Raw genomic sequence first — 24187 nt, forward strand, 5'->3', positions numbered from 1 at the left:
TGAAATCATTGCTAAATATGACAGGATGAGAAGGTACAAAGATTGAACCATGGGAAGATGCTGATTACTTGGTTTAACAAAGTCACAGATAGATTTGGTTCTTTACAAAGTTACTGCTGATGGCTTTTATCCTTTGTCACTGTAGACTAGAGTTTTGTGTGCTGTTGAAGAAAGTCACATGGCATAGGCATTTAGATATTGCTCCTTGTCATACCTTGATTAAAAGGGTATTTCTGCTATGTTACTTAGTTCTTTGCAATTTTTGATTGGTTCTCCAATGAAATTGGGTTTTAAGTGTCAACGTCAATACAATGGAATGGCATAAACTAACTTTGTAGCCTTCTCTGAAGGCTGCTGATTTCATGTCTAATTACAATTTTAATAAATTAAATGACTTGTTATGATATGTGAAGAGGAATGTCAGTAATTAACAAATGCAGTACAGGACTAACTTGGTTTTATAACAGATTTCACAATAAATATGGAAACTATTGCCAAACCAGGTTGGCTTGATGCTGGAACAGGAATATCTTTTTTTAGTACTCAGAAATTAGGAGTTCTCCTGGGTCTGTATGCTTGCGATGGAGTTACATCTGGAGAATGGAGAAACCCAGCTTATTTAAGAAGTTAGAGAACTTTCAACATTTTTATCAAAAATAGTCACTGCTAGTCTGCTCAACAAAGAATTCTTGGTATTTGGAACATGATAGATAATACTTTTAGGTTACAAGTTATTATAGAAGAATTAGAAGGAAATTGTACCAAAAATAAAGATAAAATTAATAAAAAATAAATTAAAAAATAAAATGTTTTTTTAAGCATCTGAAATTCAACTTTGTGAGGGCTCTTGGCCTTTAGAGAGGTGTTCCAACATAATCAAAACATCCATAAGACACAGAAGACTATTAACTCTCTGTGAGGCCAAGGTGGTTAGAAAAGTGCTTGAAGTCCCTTCCAGAATTATGAGCATTTATTCTCACATGAAAAATCCAAGAAACAGCCCCATCTGACCTTGACAGGATCCTAGAAGAAACTTCTGCTACCACATTCAGATCCTATCTAATGAGTAAATAAATAAACCAAGTGGTTCCAAAGTTTGGAAATTGACACATTTCATGATCACTGTATTTGCTTCAAATTACTTGAAGGAGGTAGAAGATACTCCAGGCTGCATGTGTTTCTGTCCTTTTCCTAGAGGCTAAGGACAGTAAATGAGACAGCTGGTGGTACTCTCAGTTCTGGGGTTCTGCTAAGCATTTTTTATTTAGGGGTCTTGGAGATGATTTTAAAAAATGAAATGGTCTGTCTTCTCCCTGCAACCCACCCCCACAAGAGGGCCGCAGTAATTCTGTATCTTGAGACAGTTATTTTAAAACTGCAGTAAAATGTCCCTGAAGTATATGGCTTCCATTTTTTCATAGCACTTGATGTGCAAATAACCTTAGGAAAGTTCTTTAACCTAAGTTACAAAGTTCTTTATAAAATAGGGTTAATAGTACTACTTTCTTCATACTGTCAGCGTGAGGACTGAATTAGTATGTCAAACAGACCTGCTGCACTGCCACCTGCAGGTGACACTACCCTCATTAGAGTCTGTGTGATCTACCCCCAGTGGAAGCTGTACAGCAGCCTGTGTAGCCATACCAGACAGTTCTACCTAACAACGCATATGGCACACAGCAAACACTTACTAAATGGTAGCTAGTGTGATGATGATGATGATGATGATGATGATGATGACGATTGTAACTTTTTCTTGCAAGAAAGGTAAACTTGCCTCTGGATGCTTCAAAGAGGCTTGGGTTAATAACAAAAAGGAAATTAGCAAATGTTAGACTTTCCAGACCAGGCATTTTCCTTGGTGCTTTCACGAGTATTATTTCACTTAATCTTCAGTACAACTCTATAAGGATATTATCACCTCTCTTTGACAGAATAAGAAATGGAGACTCAGAGATTTCAAGTAAGTCAAGTTATATGACTACTAAATATCCGAGCCAGAATAGGAATGTGGGTCCACATCGATGCTCTTTCCACAGTGGCAAGCTGCAGACCAGGGGGTGGGGAGAAATGCATTATGTTTTGCTCATCCAGCATCTATTCCTCCTTCTTCTGGAAGCAGTATCCTGATTTTCCATGACAGAAACTTCCCACGGACATTCTCGATCTATGTGATTTAGATGACACTAATGGCTAGCTGGTTTATTCTGTATCATATTGTCACAATGATGGTTCAAGGATGGATACTTGGCCCATGTCAACTTGATGAAAATCTCAGAACTTTTGTTAAGAACTTCGGAAACACAGAACCTCTCCTTCTGTTGGACTTCAAACTATAAAGCCTGGGACTTTCAAGGGTCACTCTGAGGCGGGAGCCTGTGTTCAAAAGATAGCAGAAAAGAAATGGAAAGTAATTGAGTCTGACATTTTATAAGCCCTTAGATTCATCTTTGTTTAGATGTACGTAAGCTAAATAATTCCAGGATTTTTTCTCAAACCTATTCAAATTGGAAGGAAGGGTTCTTTGGTTCGGTTTGGTTTTTTATTTGGTTTTGGTTTTGGTTTTTTATCATGTACAATTGAAAGAGTCCTGACTGATCCAGGGGAGTGAAGAAAGTAATACATGGAGTTCTTAAATATATTTAAGCACCAAACCTTGTCTGTAAATATTCTGTTAAGAATGTTAATTCTGGATGGTGGAAATAAGGACATTTGTTTTATTAATCTTTACATGCTTTTTTAAAAACTTGACAAAAAGATCAGAAGATGTAACTAAAATTGTATTAAAAATAGTAAAATTTGTAAAAATAAATAAAATTAAAAAGAGCAGTTTCCAGCAGAGAAAAGAGAAAAAGAATGAATTCCACTTGGCACTTCTCAGATCCAAAACCTAATTACTTATATCTGGTGGTACTTCCCATGTGAACATCCTATGCCCAAGCTTTGAATTTGGGCTAAGCCGTGATGGTGAGTCTTGTGTGTCAACTGAGCGAGGCTAAAGTACCCAATTATTCAATTGAACACTCATCTAGGTGATGTTGTAAAGGATTTTGTAAATGTAGTTAACATCCACAATCAGTTACTTTAAATAAAAGAGATTATCCTCAATAATGTGAGTGGGCCTCATCTAATCAGTTGAAGGCCCTGAGAGCAGAACTGAGGTTTCTCTGAGGAAGAATAAGTATTTCCTATGGACTGCCTCATTGCTCCTGCCCAAGAGTTTTTAGCCTGCTGGCCTACCACATGGATTTCATGCTTGCCCAGCCAAACCCCACAATCATATAAGCCAATTCTTTGAAATAATCACTCTCTCTTTCTATCAAAACATAGTTAGATGACAGATAGACAGACAGATAAATAGCCTACTGGTTGTTTCTCAGGTAGAATCCTGATTGATCTGAGCAGTCATGCACTGGGTGTTTCTTGGGTGCTCTCTGATCTCTGATCCCCAAAGTGGGAAAAGCCTCCTCAGTTTTCCCCCAGGAGTCAGGCCTCTACTTGCATGCCTTCCTTTTCCTACCATCTTTCCTTTCCTTCTGAGGGGCTTCTGCCTCAAAAGCACAGAAGGCCTATATCTGCTGAGAGCAACATTTTCCCTGGTCTGTCTAGTTCAGCATGCATCTGCTATATATTATAAATACTATAAACAGAGCCACTTTGAAATGGAGCCAGTGCTGTCATGCCAGAGGAACCACCTTATACTTCTTATACCTCAAATGGTTGGAATGTTAAAAACAGCAACATAATCATTGGATTGGGCCTAAGCAACCTTGTGCCTTGCAAAAAACAACAACAACGCTATTTACAAAGATAACAAAAAGCAGATATTATGACTACCAGACTAATAATTACAGGACTGAAAATGAAAAACATTATTTCAAATTAATTAATGTCACTATGTCGTGTTATCTGCACCAATAGAAATGCCTTCCTTCTATTGATGTAATTGTTCTCCTTCTCTTTCTCATAAATACCCACTGCCTTTGTCTCTTAATTGGAACATTGTTTGGACTTCTGCCTGAATCAGTGCATCCTGGATAGTTATTCTTATTGATTTCAGTAAACGCTTGTTGCTTCTCAATTTGAAAGGTCTTTTATTTTTAGGTTAACAAATCAGGATGAAGCCTGGCTTCTCCAGTTATAGCTTCATTGTTAAACTTACTCTTCATTTCTGTCCAACCCCAGAAGTTTACCATATTTCCTCTCCTTCCTCCTTCTCCCAGACCCATTTCTTTTTATCAGCTGTCTCCCAATATCCCTTTTCTCCTTCTTTCATGGTCATGTGATTTTTTAGCTAGCACATAACTTTCCAGAATAAAAACTACATTTCTCAGCCTCCTTTACAAATGTGTGGTTATAAGACTAGGTTATAGCCAACAGGATGTGATCAGAAGTAATGTGTTCAACTTCCAGGTTCTGAATTAAAAAAGGCATGCAGGGGTGGCTCCATAGTGTGATGGTTAGCATGTCTGCTTTACACACAGAAGGTCCCAGGTCTGCACCCCATGAGGAGCCACAGACCATACCCCGGGTGCGCCAGGCCCCGGGTGCACGTCGCGAGCGTATGGGAGGAGATGTCCCACCTTCAGAAATCCAGTTTTTAAAGGGAAAACGGCAACATCCATAGGTCAGGGGTGGAAGCGTGGGGCGGGGCGGGTGGAGGGGGTGGGGGCGGTGATTACAGAGGGGGAAAAAGAAAAAAAGGCAAGCAGAATATAGACAGGTGTTGAGCCATACTGGATTCTGTGGGCCACAGCACCATCCTAGGAGAGCAATAAGATAAATTGCCACCTAGACTTCATCTGGTTTATGATACAGATTTTTTGTATATCTGCAGCAAAAGCCAAATTTTCATTCTAACCAGTACACCACCAAGCTTGCCAAAAGTATAATCCACATCACTCAACCTTCTACTTCTTGAATCTCTGAGTGTCCTATTCTGTGACTGCTTCTTTTCCTTCCTACCCTTAAATATAGGAGACTCCCTTACTCCCAGGGTCTTTCTTTAAATCTAGTTTCTTTCTATACTTTCTCCCTTGGAAATCATATTCATTCTCATAGATGACTTCACACTCTTCTAAGCTTAACTCATCTCTAAGCACCAACTCTGCTTATGGGATCTCTCCTGCCTGAACAAACTCTGTGTGTTTAAAATCAAACAATCTCCATCTTTCTCTCTCACACACACACACAAACTCACCACAGGATGAGAGTAGACTACCTGCTCTCATCCTCATTTCCTTGGTTTAAGTAAATGGAGTAAATGATACCATCATCCTGCCAGGAGCCCAGGCTCAAAACTCTAAGGCAGGAGCCACAATCAAAACACTTATAGAGACTAGGCAAATGATGGGGAAAAGTGGAAATTGTGAGAGCTGAAGGACTCATAATCTAAAAAGAGCAACTACCACTTGGAGGATTTCTGACATATAGGAATGTAGGCCCAGTATTGTGAGATCATTTAATTTTTCAAAAGGAGTAAAATTTGGATTTTATGTTTTACCTAATCACTCTAGATTTTTAAAACAATAAAAGCTATCTTCTGCAGAGATGATAGTCAAATATTGAACTAGTAAGGTTATATTAATATATATCGATATGTAATTCAAATTTTAAAACATGTCTCATCCTATTTTCAAAGTAATATATAAGATGACTTGTTAAGTAATATATCTTGTAGCAAAAGTAATTCATCTGATCATTCTGTAAGTGTAAATCATTTGTTTATATTTGGAAATTACTCATCTTTTGATGCAGCTATCACTAAATTTTGTCCCTATGAATCATAATTTTACATAACGAACATCTAATTCTTCCAACGACTTCTCCATTGATTTGATCCTTAGGTGAATCTTTTAAGTAGAGAATTTTTTTCTTAATATCAATATCCTCAGCTTCTGATGAATAGCAATTACATTTAACATTCTCTAGACCTCATAAAATAATCTGAGTCTTTAATATATTCAATATTTCTATTATTGACTAAGTCACAAAAATCTTACTGAAATACCTTTTAACCAGTTAGCTTATTTTACTTTTTGTTCATCCTCAACCTGTGAAACTTCACAAACCAGTTGGCCAAATTTTAGGACTTAATAAATTCAAAGAATTGAAGACTTCAGTACCTTTTTCACTTCTGTCATCAAATACCTTTTCATATTATCTATTAGACAATCAAATAGTTTTTCTCTTGGAATTGGTACTTAATTTTGTTTAAAAAGGTATATCAATTTTTTTCTTATCTATAATACGTACCAAATGTTTCAAAGTGTCCTTTATTTGTTTGTGTTATGGACTACATGTGTCTCTCCAAAATTCATGTTAAAGCCTTACCTCCTCCTCAATGTGATGGTATTAGGAGGAGGGAGGTAATTAGGATTAGGTGAAGTCATAAGGGTGAGGGTCACAAGGATTAGTGCCTTTATAAGAGTCAAAGGCGAGCTGGCTTCCTCTGTTCTGCTCTGCTCTCTGCTCTCTCTCTGCTCTGCTCTGCTCTGCTCTGCTCTGCCTCTACTCTGCTCTACTCTCTGCTCTGCTCTCTGTTCTGCTCTCTGCTCTGCTCTGCGCTCTGCTCTACTCTGCTCCGTACCACATGAAGGCACAAGAAGTCAGCAGGCTGCAAACTGGAAGAGGGTTCTCACCAGAACCAGCCCCTGCTGGCACTGTGATCTGTCTTCCAGCCTTCAGAACTGTGAGAAATAAATTTCTATTGATTATAAGTCACCCAGTCTGTGGTATTGTTATAGCTGCCCAAACAGACAAATTTAGATATGTTTAATCATTTTATAATCCATTGAAATAATGTCACCCTAATAATTAAAATATTCCTCACAAAGCTAAAATAAGTATTGACATTTCCAGTAAATTATCATTTATTAAGGCCAAAAGTTTTTAAAACACATTTTTCAAATGTCTGACTACTCCATTTGTTTCTATTACAATGAACATATAGAACTTACTGATTTCCAAACTGCTTTTTGCAACTCTAGCACTTCAAGCTGTCCATCAAGTTTTACTTTTCATTACTCAATTTGGAGTTCTCTCTGATATTTGATGTGTAATAGTAAATAGTTTTTTGAGAAAAATATAAGAATCACTTGACTTAGATCTTACAGTGCTTTATCCAAAATTAATTAAATTTGATAACTTAGTGCCAAATTAAAACATCCAAATTTTTTTCTAAACTTTTGGCTGAAACTCCAGATTCTCTCTGGTCTTACACTGGCACTTTTTGTACAAAATCCAATGACCTTTTTTTAATTGTAAAATATCCTAATGATATTTTTATGGAAATATTTTTCAATGAAATATAATATTTTGGCCCACCAGCAAAGTTCAATACATTGTATTAAATGTGAGTCCAAGTACCATAAGATCAACAAAAACCATTATCTTCAAAAATCTTGAAATTTGTATTTTAAGTAAATCGTTAAAACACTTTTATGTGAAACAAATGAAGTTTCTTTGAGGATGATTTATAATGTATTGCCTTGATTACGTTTTATAAAAAATTGATTTCCCATTTATGTACATCTATGTTTTGTAACAATGGGTCCATAGTACCCATGTCCATATCAGTGTTATTCCTTGAGAACTCCTCATAAATATTTTCATGGAAATGCTTAATTGTATTTAATTATATAGTGCTAAAATTCCAATGGTACCTTCTAAACCTTTTTGATTGCTTTATTCTCACTTTGATAACATTTTGGGGGAGTTTTAAGTTTTCATATGTTTAATATATGAAACTGTTTTAAACTTTTTCCTCATTAATGATCACACACTTTCTTCACTCAAACCACAAGTTTTAACAGCATCCTGATGAAATATATATCATATGTACTTTGATTTTTTAACACATAACTACTGAGCACTATTTGCAGCTAAAATTTCCATCACTAGCAATAAGTCAAATTCCTGGTTGGAAAAAATCAAATCATTTTTCATTCCAGAACTACAGATTTTATTAATAAAATTTATTTAATACAAGTTTTATCTTGTACAGATTCTTGCACAGTATCAAAACAAGTTGCAGGTTAGGACTCACTATAATTTCCTTCTTTGTTCTCCTGTAAATTAACAAGATTCATATTTCTTATATTTAAAAGTATTAAAAATGTATCCAAATTTTGTTGACTCTTCATTCTCAGAATTTCTTTTAACATTTTATAATAAAATCTTAAATGTATAAATACAAAAACACTGCACAGCTACTACTTTTGAAAAAAATTACAATGTGCTAATAAAATTATTTTGTTAGTGACTCTCCTAAAGCATACGCAACTCAGCCAATCCCTTCAGTGACTCAGGCCAAACTATGTCATCAATGTTTCTCAGATGTTGCTACAATAGGAGGCCCATTTTCTATGGTACTATATCCTAAAGCTGTCAGTACGAATCAATGAGTTTACATTAAAATTTCTATTAACTAATTATATAACACAGAGCACAATTACCATGAAGTATTTTAATACTTCACCATCCGTGAAGTGCAGGGTGCATAAACATCAACTCTGGTCTATCTGTTGAATGTAGTCCAGGGGCTGCCAGCTTGTTTCTGGCCAAAACTTCAGATTATCAGTGGATCCTGGATGGGAAGATGGGGTTGCATTTCAGAAGCAGCTCTAGAAGAGTAGTTCATGATTACTTTTTTGCATGCAGGATGGATATCAAGTGATGTCAACCCCGGTCCACCTCATTGATTGAAGTTTCCTGCCTGCCTCATTCATTACTGGTGGAATTTATAGCTATTTTGAAAGATAGTATAGAGTTTTTTTCAAAGCTACACAAGTCTCACCTTAGAATCCAACAATTGTGCCTCCAGTGTTTATGCAACTGCACAGCGTTCCAGTGTTCACCAGACCTAGTAAGATCGAACTGGTCCCAGAGGCTTGAGCAGGCATGGTTAGCAGCCAATGACTCTAAACTGACCTCGAGAACATAGCAGAACCAAGGTTCATGGAACTCAAGTAACAGAGGTGCTTAATTGTGTTTAATTAATGAATAATACATCAATATTTGTTCATTAATTGTGACAATTCTGTAGAAAACTAGAAAGAGAAATTAGAAGTAAGAAAAATCTATTGCATCAAAATGGAAACTTAGAGGAAATGGATAATTTCCCAGTAAAAATACACATTAACAAAGTGAACCCTAAAGTAAGCAAAATACAAACAGACCAATTGGCAGGCCAGGAATTTCTCCACCCTGCCCCCAACCCTCACTGGCTTTCCCCTCATTGTCCTGAGGTTTCCCTCTCCAAGTAACAAGAAAAAAATTCTGAGATGTTCTAAATGAAATTACAGTGGCTGGAGAATGGAAGAAAGAAACTGAACTGTTAGTCTACAGTGGCTGTGGGCCAGCTAACAAAAGACTGTTGGAACAGACCTGGCAAACAATAGGGCCTCAGTCACACTGGGTGAGTGAATATTGAAGGTGAAGTGGGACACTCTGGATGTCATCTAGCACTGACCTAGACTGAGAATGAAGGCATCAGGACAACTTGCTATAGATCTTGTTCTTTTGGAAAAGTCTTATTGTTATTGAAAAGATGCAAAATTAAGTTCAGGGAAAGCAGCCTCCTTGATTTAGGGACAACTCTAAATATAATAAACTGCTAGGGGTGTGTGGGTCCAAGGCTCTCAGAGGTGTTTCACTTCCTCCCAGTATCTCCCTCCATCCACCTAAGAAACCCCATACTCAAGACACCTCGGATCAATACCCTCTCTACTTGATGGGAGCAGGGATTGAGCTGTCAATGTTTCCAGCCCAGAAAAACCTTTGTCCAGTCTTTGGAACTTGGAAAACCCTCTCCTCCACCCTAAGCCCATCCAATCCCACCTGTTCCTCAATTCCTGTAACTCCTAGAATGTTTCTGAGTCTTCATTAGAGAGACGAGCACTCACCAAGTATCAATTGCCGAGGCTTACTCAATCACCAGGTTCTACCCAAACCACAGATATGTTCCTGGTCCTCATGAGTAAATGGGCTCCTGTGTGACTCCACCAGGACTATGGCTAAAACTCCTTCCTATCTTGTGTGGTCTCGAGGAGTGGAGCCTGCAAAGCTAAGAAGCCCTGATTGTGCTGCCTACCTGATTGTGCTGCCTACCCAACCCTACTTAACCCCAGGCTGGAAAATCACAGAGTCTCACACCTAAGAGACAAAGCCCAAATCATGGTGTGACTCTTAGGGCACTCTACAACAAGGCCCCAAACTTCAGACTTGCCCTTGGATAGACCCCCACCAGTCCCATTCACCTGTACTGCCTGTTATCCAATTACCAAAAATAGTTTTTTTTTATGAATTTTGTCCAATTTTCCAGGTGTTTATGGTGAAGAGAAGCCCCACAATACTTACACATTCATGGAACATTCTAGAATGATCTTTTTATGCACCTTTTTCTCCTACTGGACTTTGAGTTCCCAGAGCACAGCTAGATTGTGTTGGGCCCCAACACTCAGCACCAGACTGACTATAGCTTTCATCAGGACTCAATGTGGTGGCTTATCTCCAAGGATAGCCACCATCAATCCCTTCCCTTCTTATGCAGATACAACAGCCCTCCCCCATCGAAACGTTGGGTCTGTCCCATACAGAAGTGTCCCCTCCAAGATTGCTGTTTTGTATAGGTTAAGATTTAACTGCTGTAACAAAGGACCCCACATAAGAGTGGCAGACAGAAGTTTGCATCATTCTCCCACTAGCTCTGGAGGCAGACGGTTCAGGGTTGCTGGGCTCCTTTCCCTGATGCCTCTGTCATCCCAGGGGAGTTGCTCTCATCCACAGGAGCCAGGACTGAGCTTCAATCTTAGAGCTAAAGTTCCCAGCAGCAGGACAGAGGGAGAAGCAGAAGGAATGGACTAGGCAATGTCCAAGAAGCACAAATCTGTTCCCTCCCCATACTGGAAAAAGAGCTTGGTAACAGCCTAGCTGCAGAGGAGGCTGAGAACTCCATAGTCTTGGGTGGCCACATTCCCAGCTATAAGTCAGGTGATGGGTTGCTTTGAGAGAGAAGCGGACAAGGCTATTTAGTAGCCACCTGGTGGACAAGGCTATTGGGAGCCATCTGGATTTCTCTGCCGCCTGCTTTTAATGTTCTCTATTACCTCCCCCACCATTCCCTATCCTGAGTTCTTGATTTATGAGGAAGCTGGTAAACTGAATCAAGTAATTCATAATTCCAGAACCAGCTAAAAATCATGAGCTAGTGAGTGCTTTTCATTTAATTTGCTGGCAAATTGCAAATGAGACTCTGTTCCCGACTCTGAGGCTCTCTCTCACCCCAAGCACACTGTGTACAAGCAGCCAGAGGTGTCTTATCCAATGGCAGTTGATCATGACCCTCTCTGCTCAGGATCCACTGCTCTTTAGAACAAATCCAAAGCCCTTCATGTGGAACTGAGCTGGGACTAATGAGGGAGATCAGAGGCAGCACTGGCCCAACCGGCCAAGGCCAGAGCTCACAGAAGAAGTCTCCTGAGAAGAGCACTGTCATTGGACCTGACTGCTATCCAAGCCCTAAGCTGGGGGATTTTTCAGTTTGGAGATGGAGCAAAATATACCAGTGGGGGTGGGTCCTGGAAACAAGGGGTTCTGGCCCAACTCTCCTTCCCCAGCTTGGCCCTACACCACTGTCCTATATGCACCTAATACTCTAGCTTCCTCCTGTCCCCATGCCTCAATTTTTCAGTTAAACCTATGCATCGTGTCCCCCCTCTCGACGGGTAAAGGGGAAGGCTTGACTCCTTGCCTTTTAGTCAAGAAACTCAACTGCACAGATAAGTTGACTCCTAAGCCATTTGGAGCCCAGAATCCTGCCACTTAGGCCACAGGACCGAAAGTCTCCCTCAGTCCTTCTGAAAATGTGAGGTAATGTGGAGGAAGATAACACAATTTCTGCCTTTCTGCCTTGTGTTACAGCTGACAGCCTTGGAACCACATTCATTGCTGTTGAGAGTTGCCATGATAATTCTCTTCAGTAATTTTTCCATTAATTGTTCTGATTAAGTCCTAATACTACATCACTATATGCTTCTCAAACTGTAGGATGCACAACCCCAATTCTGTTCAGGGAAGATGCAACACAGAGTCTCCAATATATCTTTGTGGAGCATCCAGTTTATTACAAGATTTGGAAAAACCAAGTACTTTAATAAGAATTGCTTCCTCTCCCACAAACATGGAAGAAAAGAGGAGCAGGGGAAGGGAGAAAGGCCCCAGGAAAAACAGTCCAGTCTGAAGTTGCAACTAGGTGGGGGCCAAGGAGTCGAACTGTAGCAAAGGCGGCCTCTCCTCTTGTCCCCCAGAGAGCTCTAGGCCGTCCTCCAAGCTCACCAGGTATTTTGGGTACGATGCTTCTGAAGGCCACTGAAATGACCAGTATAATCCTGATCTGAATCCTGTACAGAGAACTCTGGGGAAATTTGCATACCTCCATCATCTGCTGGACCAAGTCCTTCACATATAATCATGTACTCCTGGCACTGCTCCCACCTGCAGTTGTTTGTATCTAGCCTCTGGCCAATCTCCCACGCCACATTGCCAGCCTCCCTGGAGCTCAGCATTTTAGAGTTCGGCATTTAAAATACAAGGAAAGAGGCTTGACCTCTCCCCAAGTCTTTGACTGTGGCCCTGCCTTGGCCATTCACAATTTAAAACATACAATGGCTTTACTTGGTCCATGTGACAATTTTGCCATGCCACTTCTTAATGGATGGCCTACAGTAAAGGCGTCTTAATGGAAAGTTCAAGAACCTCACAACCACCCCTGACAGCCCTGGATAGGGCCAGAATTAGAGGCTGGAGTCACACCATCATGTTGCCTGCGTGGAGGGAGTTTTCCTTGCTAGTTCCCTGTGGGGCTCCACTGCTGCTGCTATTGCTGCTGCTGCTGCTGCTGCTGCTGCCACCGCCGCCGCCACCACCGCCGCTGCTGAAGCTGGCAGTGCTGTGGTGGAGGAGGAACCCCAAGGGCCACTCTGGGAGGCTGGGCTGGGGGTGGCAGTCCTCAACTCTGGTCTATGTGGGAGAGTGGTGGTCCTCCACTTCAGGCTAGCTGGGGGACTGGCGGGCTCTTTGGCCTTTTGGCCTGATAGCTGAACCCTGTGGGTCAGGGAAGGACTGCATCTGTTGAAGTCTGGGGAAGGGAAGGGCCTTACTGTGATGGTGCAGTCCTCCACCTTGGGTCCTTTATGGCTCAGAATCACGTATGTTGACATCGCTCTGTCATACTTTCTGCCTCTTACTGACTCCTAGATCTGTTCACGCTCAAACCCCAGGTTAATCATTATCTCGGTCACCTGGGGCTTATGCTGTCACAGGGCAACTCCCTGTAAGGCCTGAGTTCCTCCTCCTAGCCCATGTTTAGCTATGTCTTTTCACTATTCTTCCAGAGTTCTTCAGTCATGGGGGTTGAGAGTCAATAATGTTTTCAAAGTCTTCTCACACTCAAAAGACGTGAAATAGGGGACATGGTACTGCCCTCTCGGGATCTGCTGCTGTAGCTACCAAAAGTCTTTTGCCATGAATGGCAAGGTCCCAGTGACCATTTTGTATGACTCCCAGGCTCCACATATCTGCTCCAGGGCTGTCGTAGTTTTGGCCCTAGAAGAGCTCTGGGGCCGCATAAGGGAGGCTGCCACAGAACATGCTCAGCTTTAGCTGACAAACTCATTGCTGAGCCCAAAGTCTGCAAGTTTTACATTCAGCTAGGCATCAGAAAGCATTCTTTGGTTTCAGGTCCCTGTAGTCAATGCCCCTCTGTTGGCAATACTGCAAGGTTGATACCAGCTACTAGAAAATGCCTTAGGTCTCATTCTCCATCCTATGACCATGGTCCTGCAGATAATCAAACACGTGCCCTCTGTTCACATGCCTCTTTACAAGAAACAGTGTATTTTCAGGGTCAACCACCTCAAATAACTTCACAATATTTGGGTGGTTCAGGGACTTCATGCAGTGGGCTTCTCGAAAAAGTCTAGAGGAGCCCTGCTAATTAACGACTTTGACAGCCAACCTCACCCTGGCAAAGGTTCCCCGGCCAATGGTATTCACGAGCTCATAGTGGCCAATATGGGGGTCCTTGTCAGCAGAGATGGCTGCAAGATCATGTGGCGTTGTGACCTGCTAATTACATTAACTGATACTATCAATGCAAACTACTATGATAGCAAACAATACTAACTATGCTAACTCTGCTTACTAACAATGCTAATAAACAATACTAACTACACTATGCTGACTGATACAAATACTAACAATGTTAACTATGCTTACAGTGTTAATAAATAATAACAATGCTAACTGTACTAATGATACCACTACTAGCTCTATTAAATGTACTAACAATGCTAACAACACTAAAAATATTTTCTAAGAAAAAAATGAGAAAAGGAACAAAGAAAATTTTTTAAAAAGAAAATATAAGAACAAAGAAAAAAATCGAGGAAAAGAAAATGGAAAATGTGAAGAAAAAGAAAATAGAAAAATTAGAAAGATAACAAAGAAAAATAAGAAAAAGGAGAATAAAGAGAAAAGAAAAACGAGAAAAAGGAATAGGAAAGATAAAAAATAAGCAAAACAATGACAACAAAAAAGAAAACAATCTAACTAGTGCAAGTCCAACAGGTCACCACAAATCAGCCCAGCCAGGATCCGACATAGTTTTTTGTAATTCCATCACAATGGTGCCTTATGAGGCCAGAACAAGAAACAGACCAATCATGGCTGGGGATAAACCACAGTGGTTTTCTCATTTCTTTGTCTCAAGACCCCTTTTTGCTTAAAAACAAAACAAAAAACAAACAAGAAAAACAGGAAAGGACCCCCCAAAACTTTTTGTTTCTGTGGGATATTAAAGATTGATAGTTACTTTATTAGAAACTAAAATCTGTAGGATGCTTTAGTGTCCTTTTCATTTATAATTTGAATATGTGTAGTAATTTTTGTCGTTTAAAGACCTTGAGTGTCTATACTTAAAAAAAATCAATTCCTTTTTTTAAAAAAATGATGCTACAATTTAACTGATATCACGATATTAGAGGAAAATGTTCTGTTGCATAAGACAAGATAGCATACACTATTAACATGTATAAAGCTGAGAGGAGGTAGCTTTCATCATAAGATCATGAGCAGATTTCTCATCAGAAACTGTGGAGACCAGGGGGCAATAGGTTGATGTAGTCAAAGTGTTTGAAAGAAAAAAGCTGTTAACCAAGAATCCTATATCTGGCAAAACTATCCAAAACTGAGGGAGACCTTAAGACATTCCCAGATAAACCAGCACTGAGGGAGTTCTTTACCACCAGACCTGCCCTGCATGGAATGCATCCTTCAGGTTGGAATGAAAGAATACTAGGCAGAGACTCAAAGGCTGATGAAGAAATAAAGATCTCAGCTAAAACTCAATGCATGGACAAGTACTATTGTGACTTTGGTTTGTAGCTCTACTTTTTGTTTTCTACTTTAGAAACTAATGTATTAAAAAGAACAATTATAAGTCTATGTTTATGGACACACATTGCATAAAGGTGTAATTTTGTGACAACACCACCAGGATGGGATCAGAGCTGTGAAGGAGCAGAATTTTTATATGTTCTTGAAGTTAAGCTGGTACAGATTCACATAAGAGTGTTAAGGTCTTAGGTCACTCTGGTGACCAAAATATATTTCTCATATATATTTAGTCTTCATCTGTGGTTTCTGGCTCATGGCATCCAAAGCCCTTGGAACATCCTTAGCAATAAAAACAACGGGAGAATTCTTTTGTTACAATGTCTAGTCTCTTGTCCTCAATTCCTGAAATGATAAAAGTGAAATGAGTTCCTTGTTAGTTGTAATAAAGCCCTTTCCATCACAACTGGGTTTCTGTTCATAAGATGACTTTTTGAAAGCACCTAAAGATGAGGGCTGTTTGCCAGGGGAACCAGTCATGATTCAGTCCCACCCCCTGATTTCCAGGAGGGGAGACAGGGAGCAGTGGAGGTCAAATCCATCACTAATAGCTAATGAATTAATAAACCATACCTATGTAATGAAGCCTCCAAGAAACCCAAAGGAAGAGTGTTTGAGGACCTTCCACATCAGAGAACCAGAGTGCTTCTATATGCCACAGTGCCAGGCCCCACCTCCACAGGGACAGAAGCTCCTTTGTTTGGGACCTTTCCCTATATATGTCTTCTTCTGGCTATTGATTTGTGTTTTTGAATATCCTTTATAATGAACCAGTAATCTAGTAAACTGGTTTCTTGAGTTCTATGAGCTGCTCTAGAAAATTCATCAAACCCAAGGAAGGGTTGTGGGAACCTCTGATTTACATCCAGTCAGTCAGAAGTACAGGTGACAACCTGAACTTCTGATTGGCATCTGAAGTGGGGACAGTCTTGTGGAACTGAGCCCTGAACCTGTGGGATCTGAGGCTATCTCCTGGTAGAGAGTGTCAGAATTGAACTGAATTGTCAGACATCCAGTGGGTATCTGAGAATTGTTTGGTGGTGTGGGTCCCCCACCTTCGCATCAAAATTGCATACCAGAATCTTTAACAGGTGAGATCACAGTGTGAAAACTCACCTTGCCACACACTTAAGACATCAGCACTTATCACTATGTGTGTTTTGTATACAGAAAATGAAAAAATAATAATATGAGAAATATGGTGGAGTGAGAGACATCCCCAAATCTCTCCCCTTGAAACAAAAATAAGTTGAACATCTAAAACTCAACCAAAAGCTCCCAAACTACACACCAGCATGCCTGAATGCAGGATCTGCGCATAAGAGCTACCACAAGTCAGAACCACAGGAGTCAGATGGTAGACTGGGAGAAACAAAGAAGCTCCTCTTGCAGCCAAAGCTCCCTATAGGAGAGAGGGGAATGGAGAAGGTGCAGGAGTTCCCTGAAGAGCCCTGCCTGGGAGAGCTGTGAGTTTCACGTGGCCCGCGGCAGTGCACAGGCATCAGGGAAGAAAGCAGACAAGGAGGACAGCAGAGAAACAACAGTTGATTATTACCAGCCATGGCTGCAAAATGCGAGGCTGAGCCGCAGCCCCCATCTCCCAACCCAGAGGGCCACTCCCCACATATCCTCTGAGACTGAACACCACTGAGCCCCAAGGGAGACTAAGCAAATGCTGCTGAAACTGGCGCTAACACTGACAGAGAATGAGACTGAGGGTAGCTAGCGTGATCGTATATCTATAACGAAAATAAAAGGCATTATTAAGACTTTATATAAAACAGGGATCCAAGAGGCTTAGATGCCACCTACTGTAAACCAAAAGAAAAACACCTTCTTTGCAACAGGCTAAAGAGAGACCTTTATATGATAAATCTTTCTGGGAAAAAAAGCAGAATACACTTCCATTAATACCTAGGCGGAGAAATAGTCCATTAAACACCATAAACCACCAAGGTGACAAGTCAGCTCAGAAAGAAAGAAAAAAAATCTCCAGAAAATAAGCTTATAGACATAGAAATATGTGACTTAAATGACAGAGAATTCAGGATGGTACTTCTGAAAAAACTCAATGAAATCCAAAACAATTCATATCAACAATTTCAGGAATAGAAAAAATTACTAGATGAGTGGAATGAGTTCTTTAGCAAAGAGATTGAAACCCTCAAAAAGAACCAAATAGAACTTCTGGAAATGAAGAACACATTGAATGAGATGAAAAATGAAATAGCAGGCTTGAGAAATAGAGTCAACCAAACGGATCAGTACTATCAAAGACAGAAATCTGGAAATAAATCAGAAGGAAGACGAGAGAAACTGAAGAATGAAAAATAATGAAAGAGAAATACAAGAACTAGCTGATACCATCAGGAGACGAAACATAAGAATAACGGGCGTTCTCTAAGGGGAAGAAAAGAAGCAGGGATTAGAAAGCATTTTCAGACAAATAGTTGACAAGAATTTCCCAAATCTAAGGAATGAGCTGGAGCTTGGAATTCAAGAAGTCAACAGAACATCCAATTATATCAACCCAAATAGGCCTTTTCCAAGACATACTGTATTAAAATTATCAAAAATCAATGACAAAGAAAGAATTCTCAGGGCAGCCAGGAAAAGGAGACAGTAATCTATAAAAGAAAACCCATTAGATTATTGTCAGACTTCTCAGAACAAACATTACAAGCCAGAAAGGAGTGGAATCAAATATTCAAACTATTAAATGAAAGGAACTACCAGCCAAGAATAACATATTCAGCAAAGCTCTCCTTTAGATATGAAGAAGAAATAAAGATCTTTCCTGACATACAAAAATGGAGAGAATTCTCCACTATGAGGCCTGCATTACAGGAAATATTGAAAGGGGTCAGCTTGCCTAAAACAAAATGGAAAACAAACAGGGCATTATAAGCTTAAAAAATAAGAGATATGCTATAACAAGAGAATAATAAACATTCAGCATACGTGGGGACAAATTGAGACAACAATGACTGAAAAAGTGAGGATTCAAAGATCTAAATTCGCAAAGGGGAATGGAGATAAGGCATGTGCAAAAGAATATGGATGACTGTATATATATTACATATATATATATATATATATATATATATATATATATATATAAAACTATCCTTTTCATATTCATAATGGTAACCACACATCAAAGATTCAGAAGTGAAGTATATAACATAAAACAAGAAGGACCAGAGGGAAAACCCACAAAACTCAAAAAAAAAAAAGACAAGACACACAAGGGCAAGGAAGCAATGAAAACACTGAGCTACCAGAAAGCAAAAGATAAAATGGCTATAAGACTTCATATTTCAATAATCACCCTAAATGTAAATGGACTGAACTCACCAATAAAAAGGCACAGAACTGCAGATTGGATCAAAAAACAAAACGCAACCATATGCTGCCTCCAGGAGACACACCTCAGTTCCAAAGACATATAGACTCAAAGTGAAAGGGTGGATATGATATTTAAAGCAAATGGCACTCAGAGAAAAACAGGAGTACTGGTACTAATATCAGACGAAATAGACTTCAAAATAAAAAAGGTAAAGAAAAATATTGAGGGACACTTCATAATGATAAAGGGAATCATACACCAAGAAGACATAACACTTATTAATATCTTTGCTCCCAATCAGGGAGCCCCGAAATATATAAAGCAATTAATAACAGAACTAAAAGGAGAAACAGACTGAAACACTTTTGTAGTCAGATATGGATAGATCATTTAAATAGAAAATCAATAAGGAAATAACATCCTTAAATGACACATTAGACCAACTGGACATAATCGACATTTACAGAGCCTTTCATCCAAAAACAGCTGCTTATATATTCTTCCCTAGTGCATATTCTCAAGGATTGATCACATACTAAGACACAGAGATAGCCTTAACAAATATAAGAGGGTTCAAACCATACCAACCATATTCTCTGATCATAATGCTCTGAAGCTGGAGATCAACTGTTAAAAGAAAGCAGGAAGAACCACAAATACATGGAGATTAAACAACATGCTACTGAAGAATAACTGGGTCAGAGAAGAAATAAAAAGAGATCAAGAGATACATAGAAATGAAGGATAATGATAGTACAACATATCAAAACTTTTGGGACACGGCAAAAGCGGTCATAGAGGAAAGTTCATATCATTATAGGCCTATCTCCAAAAACAAGAATGAGCTCAAGTAAACAACCTAACACTTCATCTTAAAAAATTAGAAAAGAACAAATGAAGCCTAAAGTCAACAGAAGGAAAGAAATCATCAAAATTAGAGCAGAAATAAATGAAATTAAAAACAAACAAAAACAATAGAAAAAATAAATGCAACAAAGCTGATTCTTTGAGAAGGTTAATAAAATTGGCAAACCCCTGGCTAAATTCACTAAAGAAAAAAGAGAAAGGACACAAATAAACAAAGTCAGGGATAAAAGAGGGGAAATTATGACAGACACTGCAGAAATACAAAGGATCATACAAGAATACTATAAAAAAGTATACAACACCAAATTTAATAACCTAGAGGAAATGGACCAGTACTTAAAAAGATACAACCTTCCTAGACTGAATCAAGAAGAACTGGAAAATCTAAATAGACTGATCAGCAGTATGGAAATTGAAACAACTATCAAAAACCTACCAAAAAGTAAAATTCCAAGACCACTTGGCTTCACCAGTGAATTCTAATAACATTCGAAGAGGATTTAATACTGATTCTCCTCAAACTCTTCCAAAAAATCAAAGAGGAGGCAATATCTCCCAACTCATATTATGAGGCCAGTATCAACCTGATGCCAAAACCTGATAAAGATAATATAGAAAAAGAAAACTACAGACCAAGATCTCTCATGAACATAGATGCAAAAAAATCCTAAATAAGATACTAGCGAACCAAATACAGCAACATAGTAAAAAGATTATACACCACAATCAAGTGGGCTTCATCCCAGAGGCACAGTGATGATTCAACATATGCCAATCGATTAATGTGATAAACCACATAAATTAAAAAATAAGAATCATATGATCATATCAATAGATGCAGTAAAAGCCTTCAACAAGATATAGTATCCATTTATAATCAAAACATTTAACAATATCGGTATAGAAGGAAAGTTCCTTAACATAATAAAGGCCATATATGACAAACCTTCAGCCAACATTATACTTAATGGTGAAACACTAAAAATCTTCCCTCTAAGATCAGGAACAAGGCAAGGCTGTCCAATATCACCACTGTTATTCAATATAATATTGGAGGTCCTAGTGAGTGCAATCAGGCAAGAGAAAGATATAAAAGGCATCCAAATAGGAAACAAAAAGTCAAACTGTCACTATTTGTGGATGACAGGATTCTCTATATAGAAAACCCTAAAGACATCACAAGAACACTACTAGAAACAATAAGCAAATATAGTAAGGTCTCTGGATACAAAATCAACGTTCAAAAATCCATAGCGTTCCTAGATTCTAATAATGAAGTGTCAGAAAAAGAAGTGGAAAAAATAATTCCTTTTGCAATTGCAACAAAAAGAATAAAATACCTAGGAATACATCTAACGAAACATGTGAAGTTCCTATATAATGAAAACTATAAGACCCTATTAAAAGAAATTGAAGAAGATACAAAGAAATGGAAAGATATTCCATGTTCTTGGATTGGAAGAATCAACATAGTTAAAATGACGATATTACCTAAAGCATTATAGAGATTTAATGCAATCCCCATCAAAATCCCATTGGCATTTTTTAAAAAATAGAACAAAAAAATCATCAAATTTGTATGGAAGCACAAAAGACCCCGAATTGCCAAAGCCATCCTGAGGGAAAAAACGAGGCTGGAGGCATCACTCTGACCAGCTTCAAATTATACTACAAAGCGACAGTAATCAAAATGGCATGGTATTGGCAGAAAAACAGACACACAGATCAGTGGAACAGAATTGAGTGTCCAGAAGTAAATCCATGTTTACATGGGCAAATAATTTTTGACAAAAATCCAAAACATACAGTGGAGAAAGGAAAGCCTCTTCAATAAATGGTGCTAAGAAAACTGGAAAGCCACCTGCAAAAGAATGAAATTAGACTGTTGTCTATCACACACACCAAAATTAACTCAAAATGGATTACGGACCTGAATATAACACCTGAAACAATAAATTGCATAGAAGAAAACATAGGAACTAAACTCAAGGACCTTGGACTTAAAGAAGATTTTATGAATTTGACCTCAAAGGCAAGGCAAGTAAAAGCTAAAATAAATGAATGGGATTACATCAAACTAGAAAGCTTCTGCTCAGCAAAAGAAATGTCAACAAGATAAAGAAACAACCACCCAAATGGGAAAATATATTTGCAAGCAACACCTCTGATAAGGGCCTAATATCCAAAATATACAAAGAACTCATACAACCAATAACAACAACAAAAAAAAATGATCCAATCAAAAAATGGGCAGAAGACCTGAACAGACACTTCTCTCTAGAGCACATACAAATGGCCAACAAATATATGAAAAGATGCTCAATATCGCTAGGTAATAGGGAAATGCAAATCAAAACCACAATGAGATACCATGTCACACCTGTTAGAATAGCTATAATCAACAGGACAAGTAATAACAAATGTTGGAGAGGATGTGGAGAAAAAGGAACCCTCATACACTGCCGGTGGGACTGCAAATTGGTATGGCCACTATGGAAAAAAACATGGAGTTTCCTCAAAAAAAACACGAATTGATCTACCATATGATCCAGCAATCCCTCTACTGGGTAGTCACCCCAAAGACGTGAAAACCCATTATCTGAAAAGATATTTGCACAGCGATGTTCATAGCAGCATTATTCACAGTGCCCAGGACATGGAAGCAACCGAAGTGTCCTACGATAGATGATTGGCTAAAGAAGCTGTGGTACATATATACAATGGAATATTACTCAGCCATAAGAAGAGATGAAATACTGCCATTTGCAACATGGACGGACCTCGAGATAATCATGCTAAGCGAAATAACTCAGACAGAAAAAGTTGAAAATCACATGATGTCACTTATATGTGGGATATAAACCTAAAAGCTACAAATGAACAGGACAAAGAAACAGAGACTCAGGGACATGGACTATAGACTAGTGGTTACCAGAAGGTAGGGGATGGGAGGAGGGGCAGGTAGATGGGGTAAAGGGGGTCAAATATGTGGTGACAGAAAGAAATCTAACTATGAGAGGTGAACACAGTGTAAATATATTATGCCTTACTGTTAAAGTGTACAGATGAAACTTATTGGATTTCGTTAACCAATGTCACCATAAAAAAATAAATAATAATAAAAAAAAGATAGTCTATGCAAACAGTAACCAAAAGAGAGCAGGGTCCATTCAAAGGAAATAAATAATTGTGGATTAAACTCCTCAGTCAAAACACACAGATTGGCAGAATAAATTAAAAAACACAATCTAAGTATTTGCTGTCTACAAGAGACATACTTTAGATAAGACATAAATAGATTGAAAATTAATGTTTGAATATATTCTGTACAAATAGTACCCAAAAGAGGGCAGGATGGCTATACTAATGTCAGACAAAATCCACTTTAAATTAAATATATCCATGTTCATAGTAATATGAATTTTCTGTGCCTGGGTTAGGTTCTCAAAAAAAGAGAATTTATAAAAATTCTGAGAAAGGACTTACAAGTCTTGGCTACCCTCTAGAAATAGGAGGAAAGGGAAAAGTAGACAAAGCAATCTCCAAATTATTATTGCAAAAAAGCATTTCACCACATCTGCAACCTACAACTTCTACTGGTCCAGGACAGGATTTAGCTCCATGAAATCTTCCCTAATCCACAGCATCCACCTCCTTCTCCTCCTCTAAACGCTCAAAGCATCAAGTCTCTTTTAGATTATTTTACCACATGCTACCGCTGATTATAGATGAATTGAAAATAAATCCAAACTCTCCGTCTAAGCATCCATTGACCAACCCATTGGTCCACGAACACACTAAATCTTATTGTTCCCCTTCACAGAGCCTTTGTCCTAGCCAAACAGGACTTCTTTCCTCAGATCTTGCGCATTCACACCGCCGTATCTTCCTTACAAGTTTCCTCAATCAGGCACCTTCCTTCCTCATATTTCTTCTCGCCGGAATCCATCTCTGTTTGGCCCAAAAGCAAATCCTCCAGGCGGCCTTCCTGGATTTCCTAGTAGGCTAGAGAATTTCCTTAGCTGCCCCACCTCTTCTCCAACCGTCAGTCTCTCCGTGCACTCATCCCATTCTTCCTCAGATAGCTGGGGCCCTGCAGGAGTCAAGACAGGCCTCGGGTTTGCTGACTCTACAAAGGTGTTCCCACGAGCCGAACACCTCCTAGGTGCCGGGCACTGTGGTCGGCGCTGGGATTAAGCCTGCTCAAAGTAGCTTACAGCCTATTCGCTGAAAGCATGGAAGTGACCCGAGACTCCGTCTCGCTCGCACAGTCGCGGGCGCAGGCGAGGACTACCACTTGCCTCATTTTCTCCACCAGCTAGCACCGCTTCTATCTCCTGAGATTACACGCCCTGCCACCTACGCTCTCGCGTTGCCAAATCGGCTCAACCGCACGCCACGCTGAACACTCTCTTCCGGACAGGTCGGGAGCCCCGCTGCATCCCGGGAGTTGTGGTCTCCTTAGTAGCGCAGCCGCCGGGCTGCAGCGCGTGGCAGGAAGCGGAAGCGACTTACGGA

At 39.2% G+C, this 24187-nt stretch overlaps 1 long non-coding RNA gene across 6 annotated transcripts; it reads right to left on the reverse strand.

The window, feature by feature from the left end:
* Positions 1–1239: 1239 nt before the first annotated feature.
* On the reverse strand, positions 1240–24159 carry LOC120612134 (uncharacterized). Of its 6 annotated transcripts, XR_005655358.1 has the most exons (3): positions 23156–24159; positions 15520–15798; positions 12099–13839 (listed from the first exon to the last, which is right to left on the reverse strand). It is a non-coding gene; the product is annotated as an uncharacterized LOC120612134 (long non-coding RNA). The 6 variants fall into 6 exon arrangements; XR_005655362.1 differs by lacking the exons at positions 12099–13839; positions 15520–15798 and adding an exon at positions 1240–2376 and having other exon boundaries at positions 23258–24152; XR_005655359.1 differs by lacking the exon at positions 15520–15798 and having other exon boundaries at positions 23156–24153.
* Positions 24160–24187: the final 28 nt, after the last annotated feature.

The sequence above is a fragment of the Pteropus medius genome, unplaced genomic scaffold (genome assembly GCF_902729225.1).
Source record: "Pteropus medius unplaced genomic scaffold, Ma_sr-lr_union100, whole genome shotgun sequence".
NCBI classification, from domain to species: Eukaryota; Metazoa; Chordata; class Mammalia; order Chiroptera; family Pteropodidae; genus Pteropus; species Pteropus medius.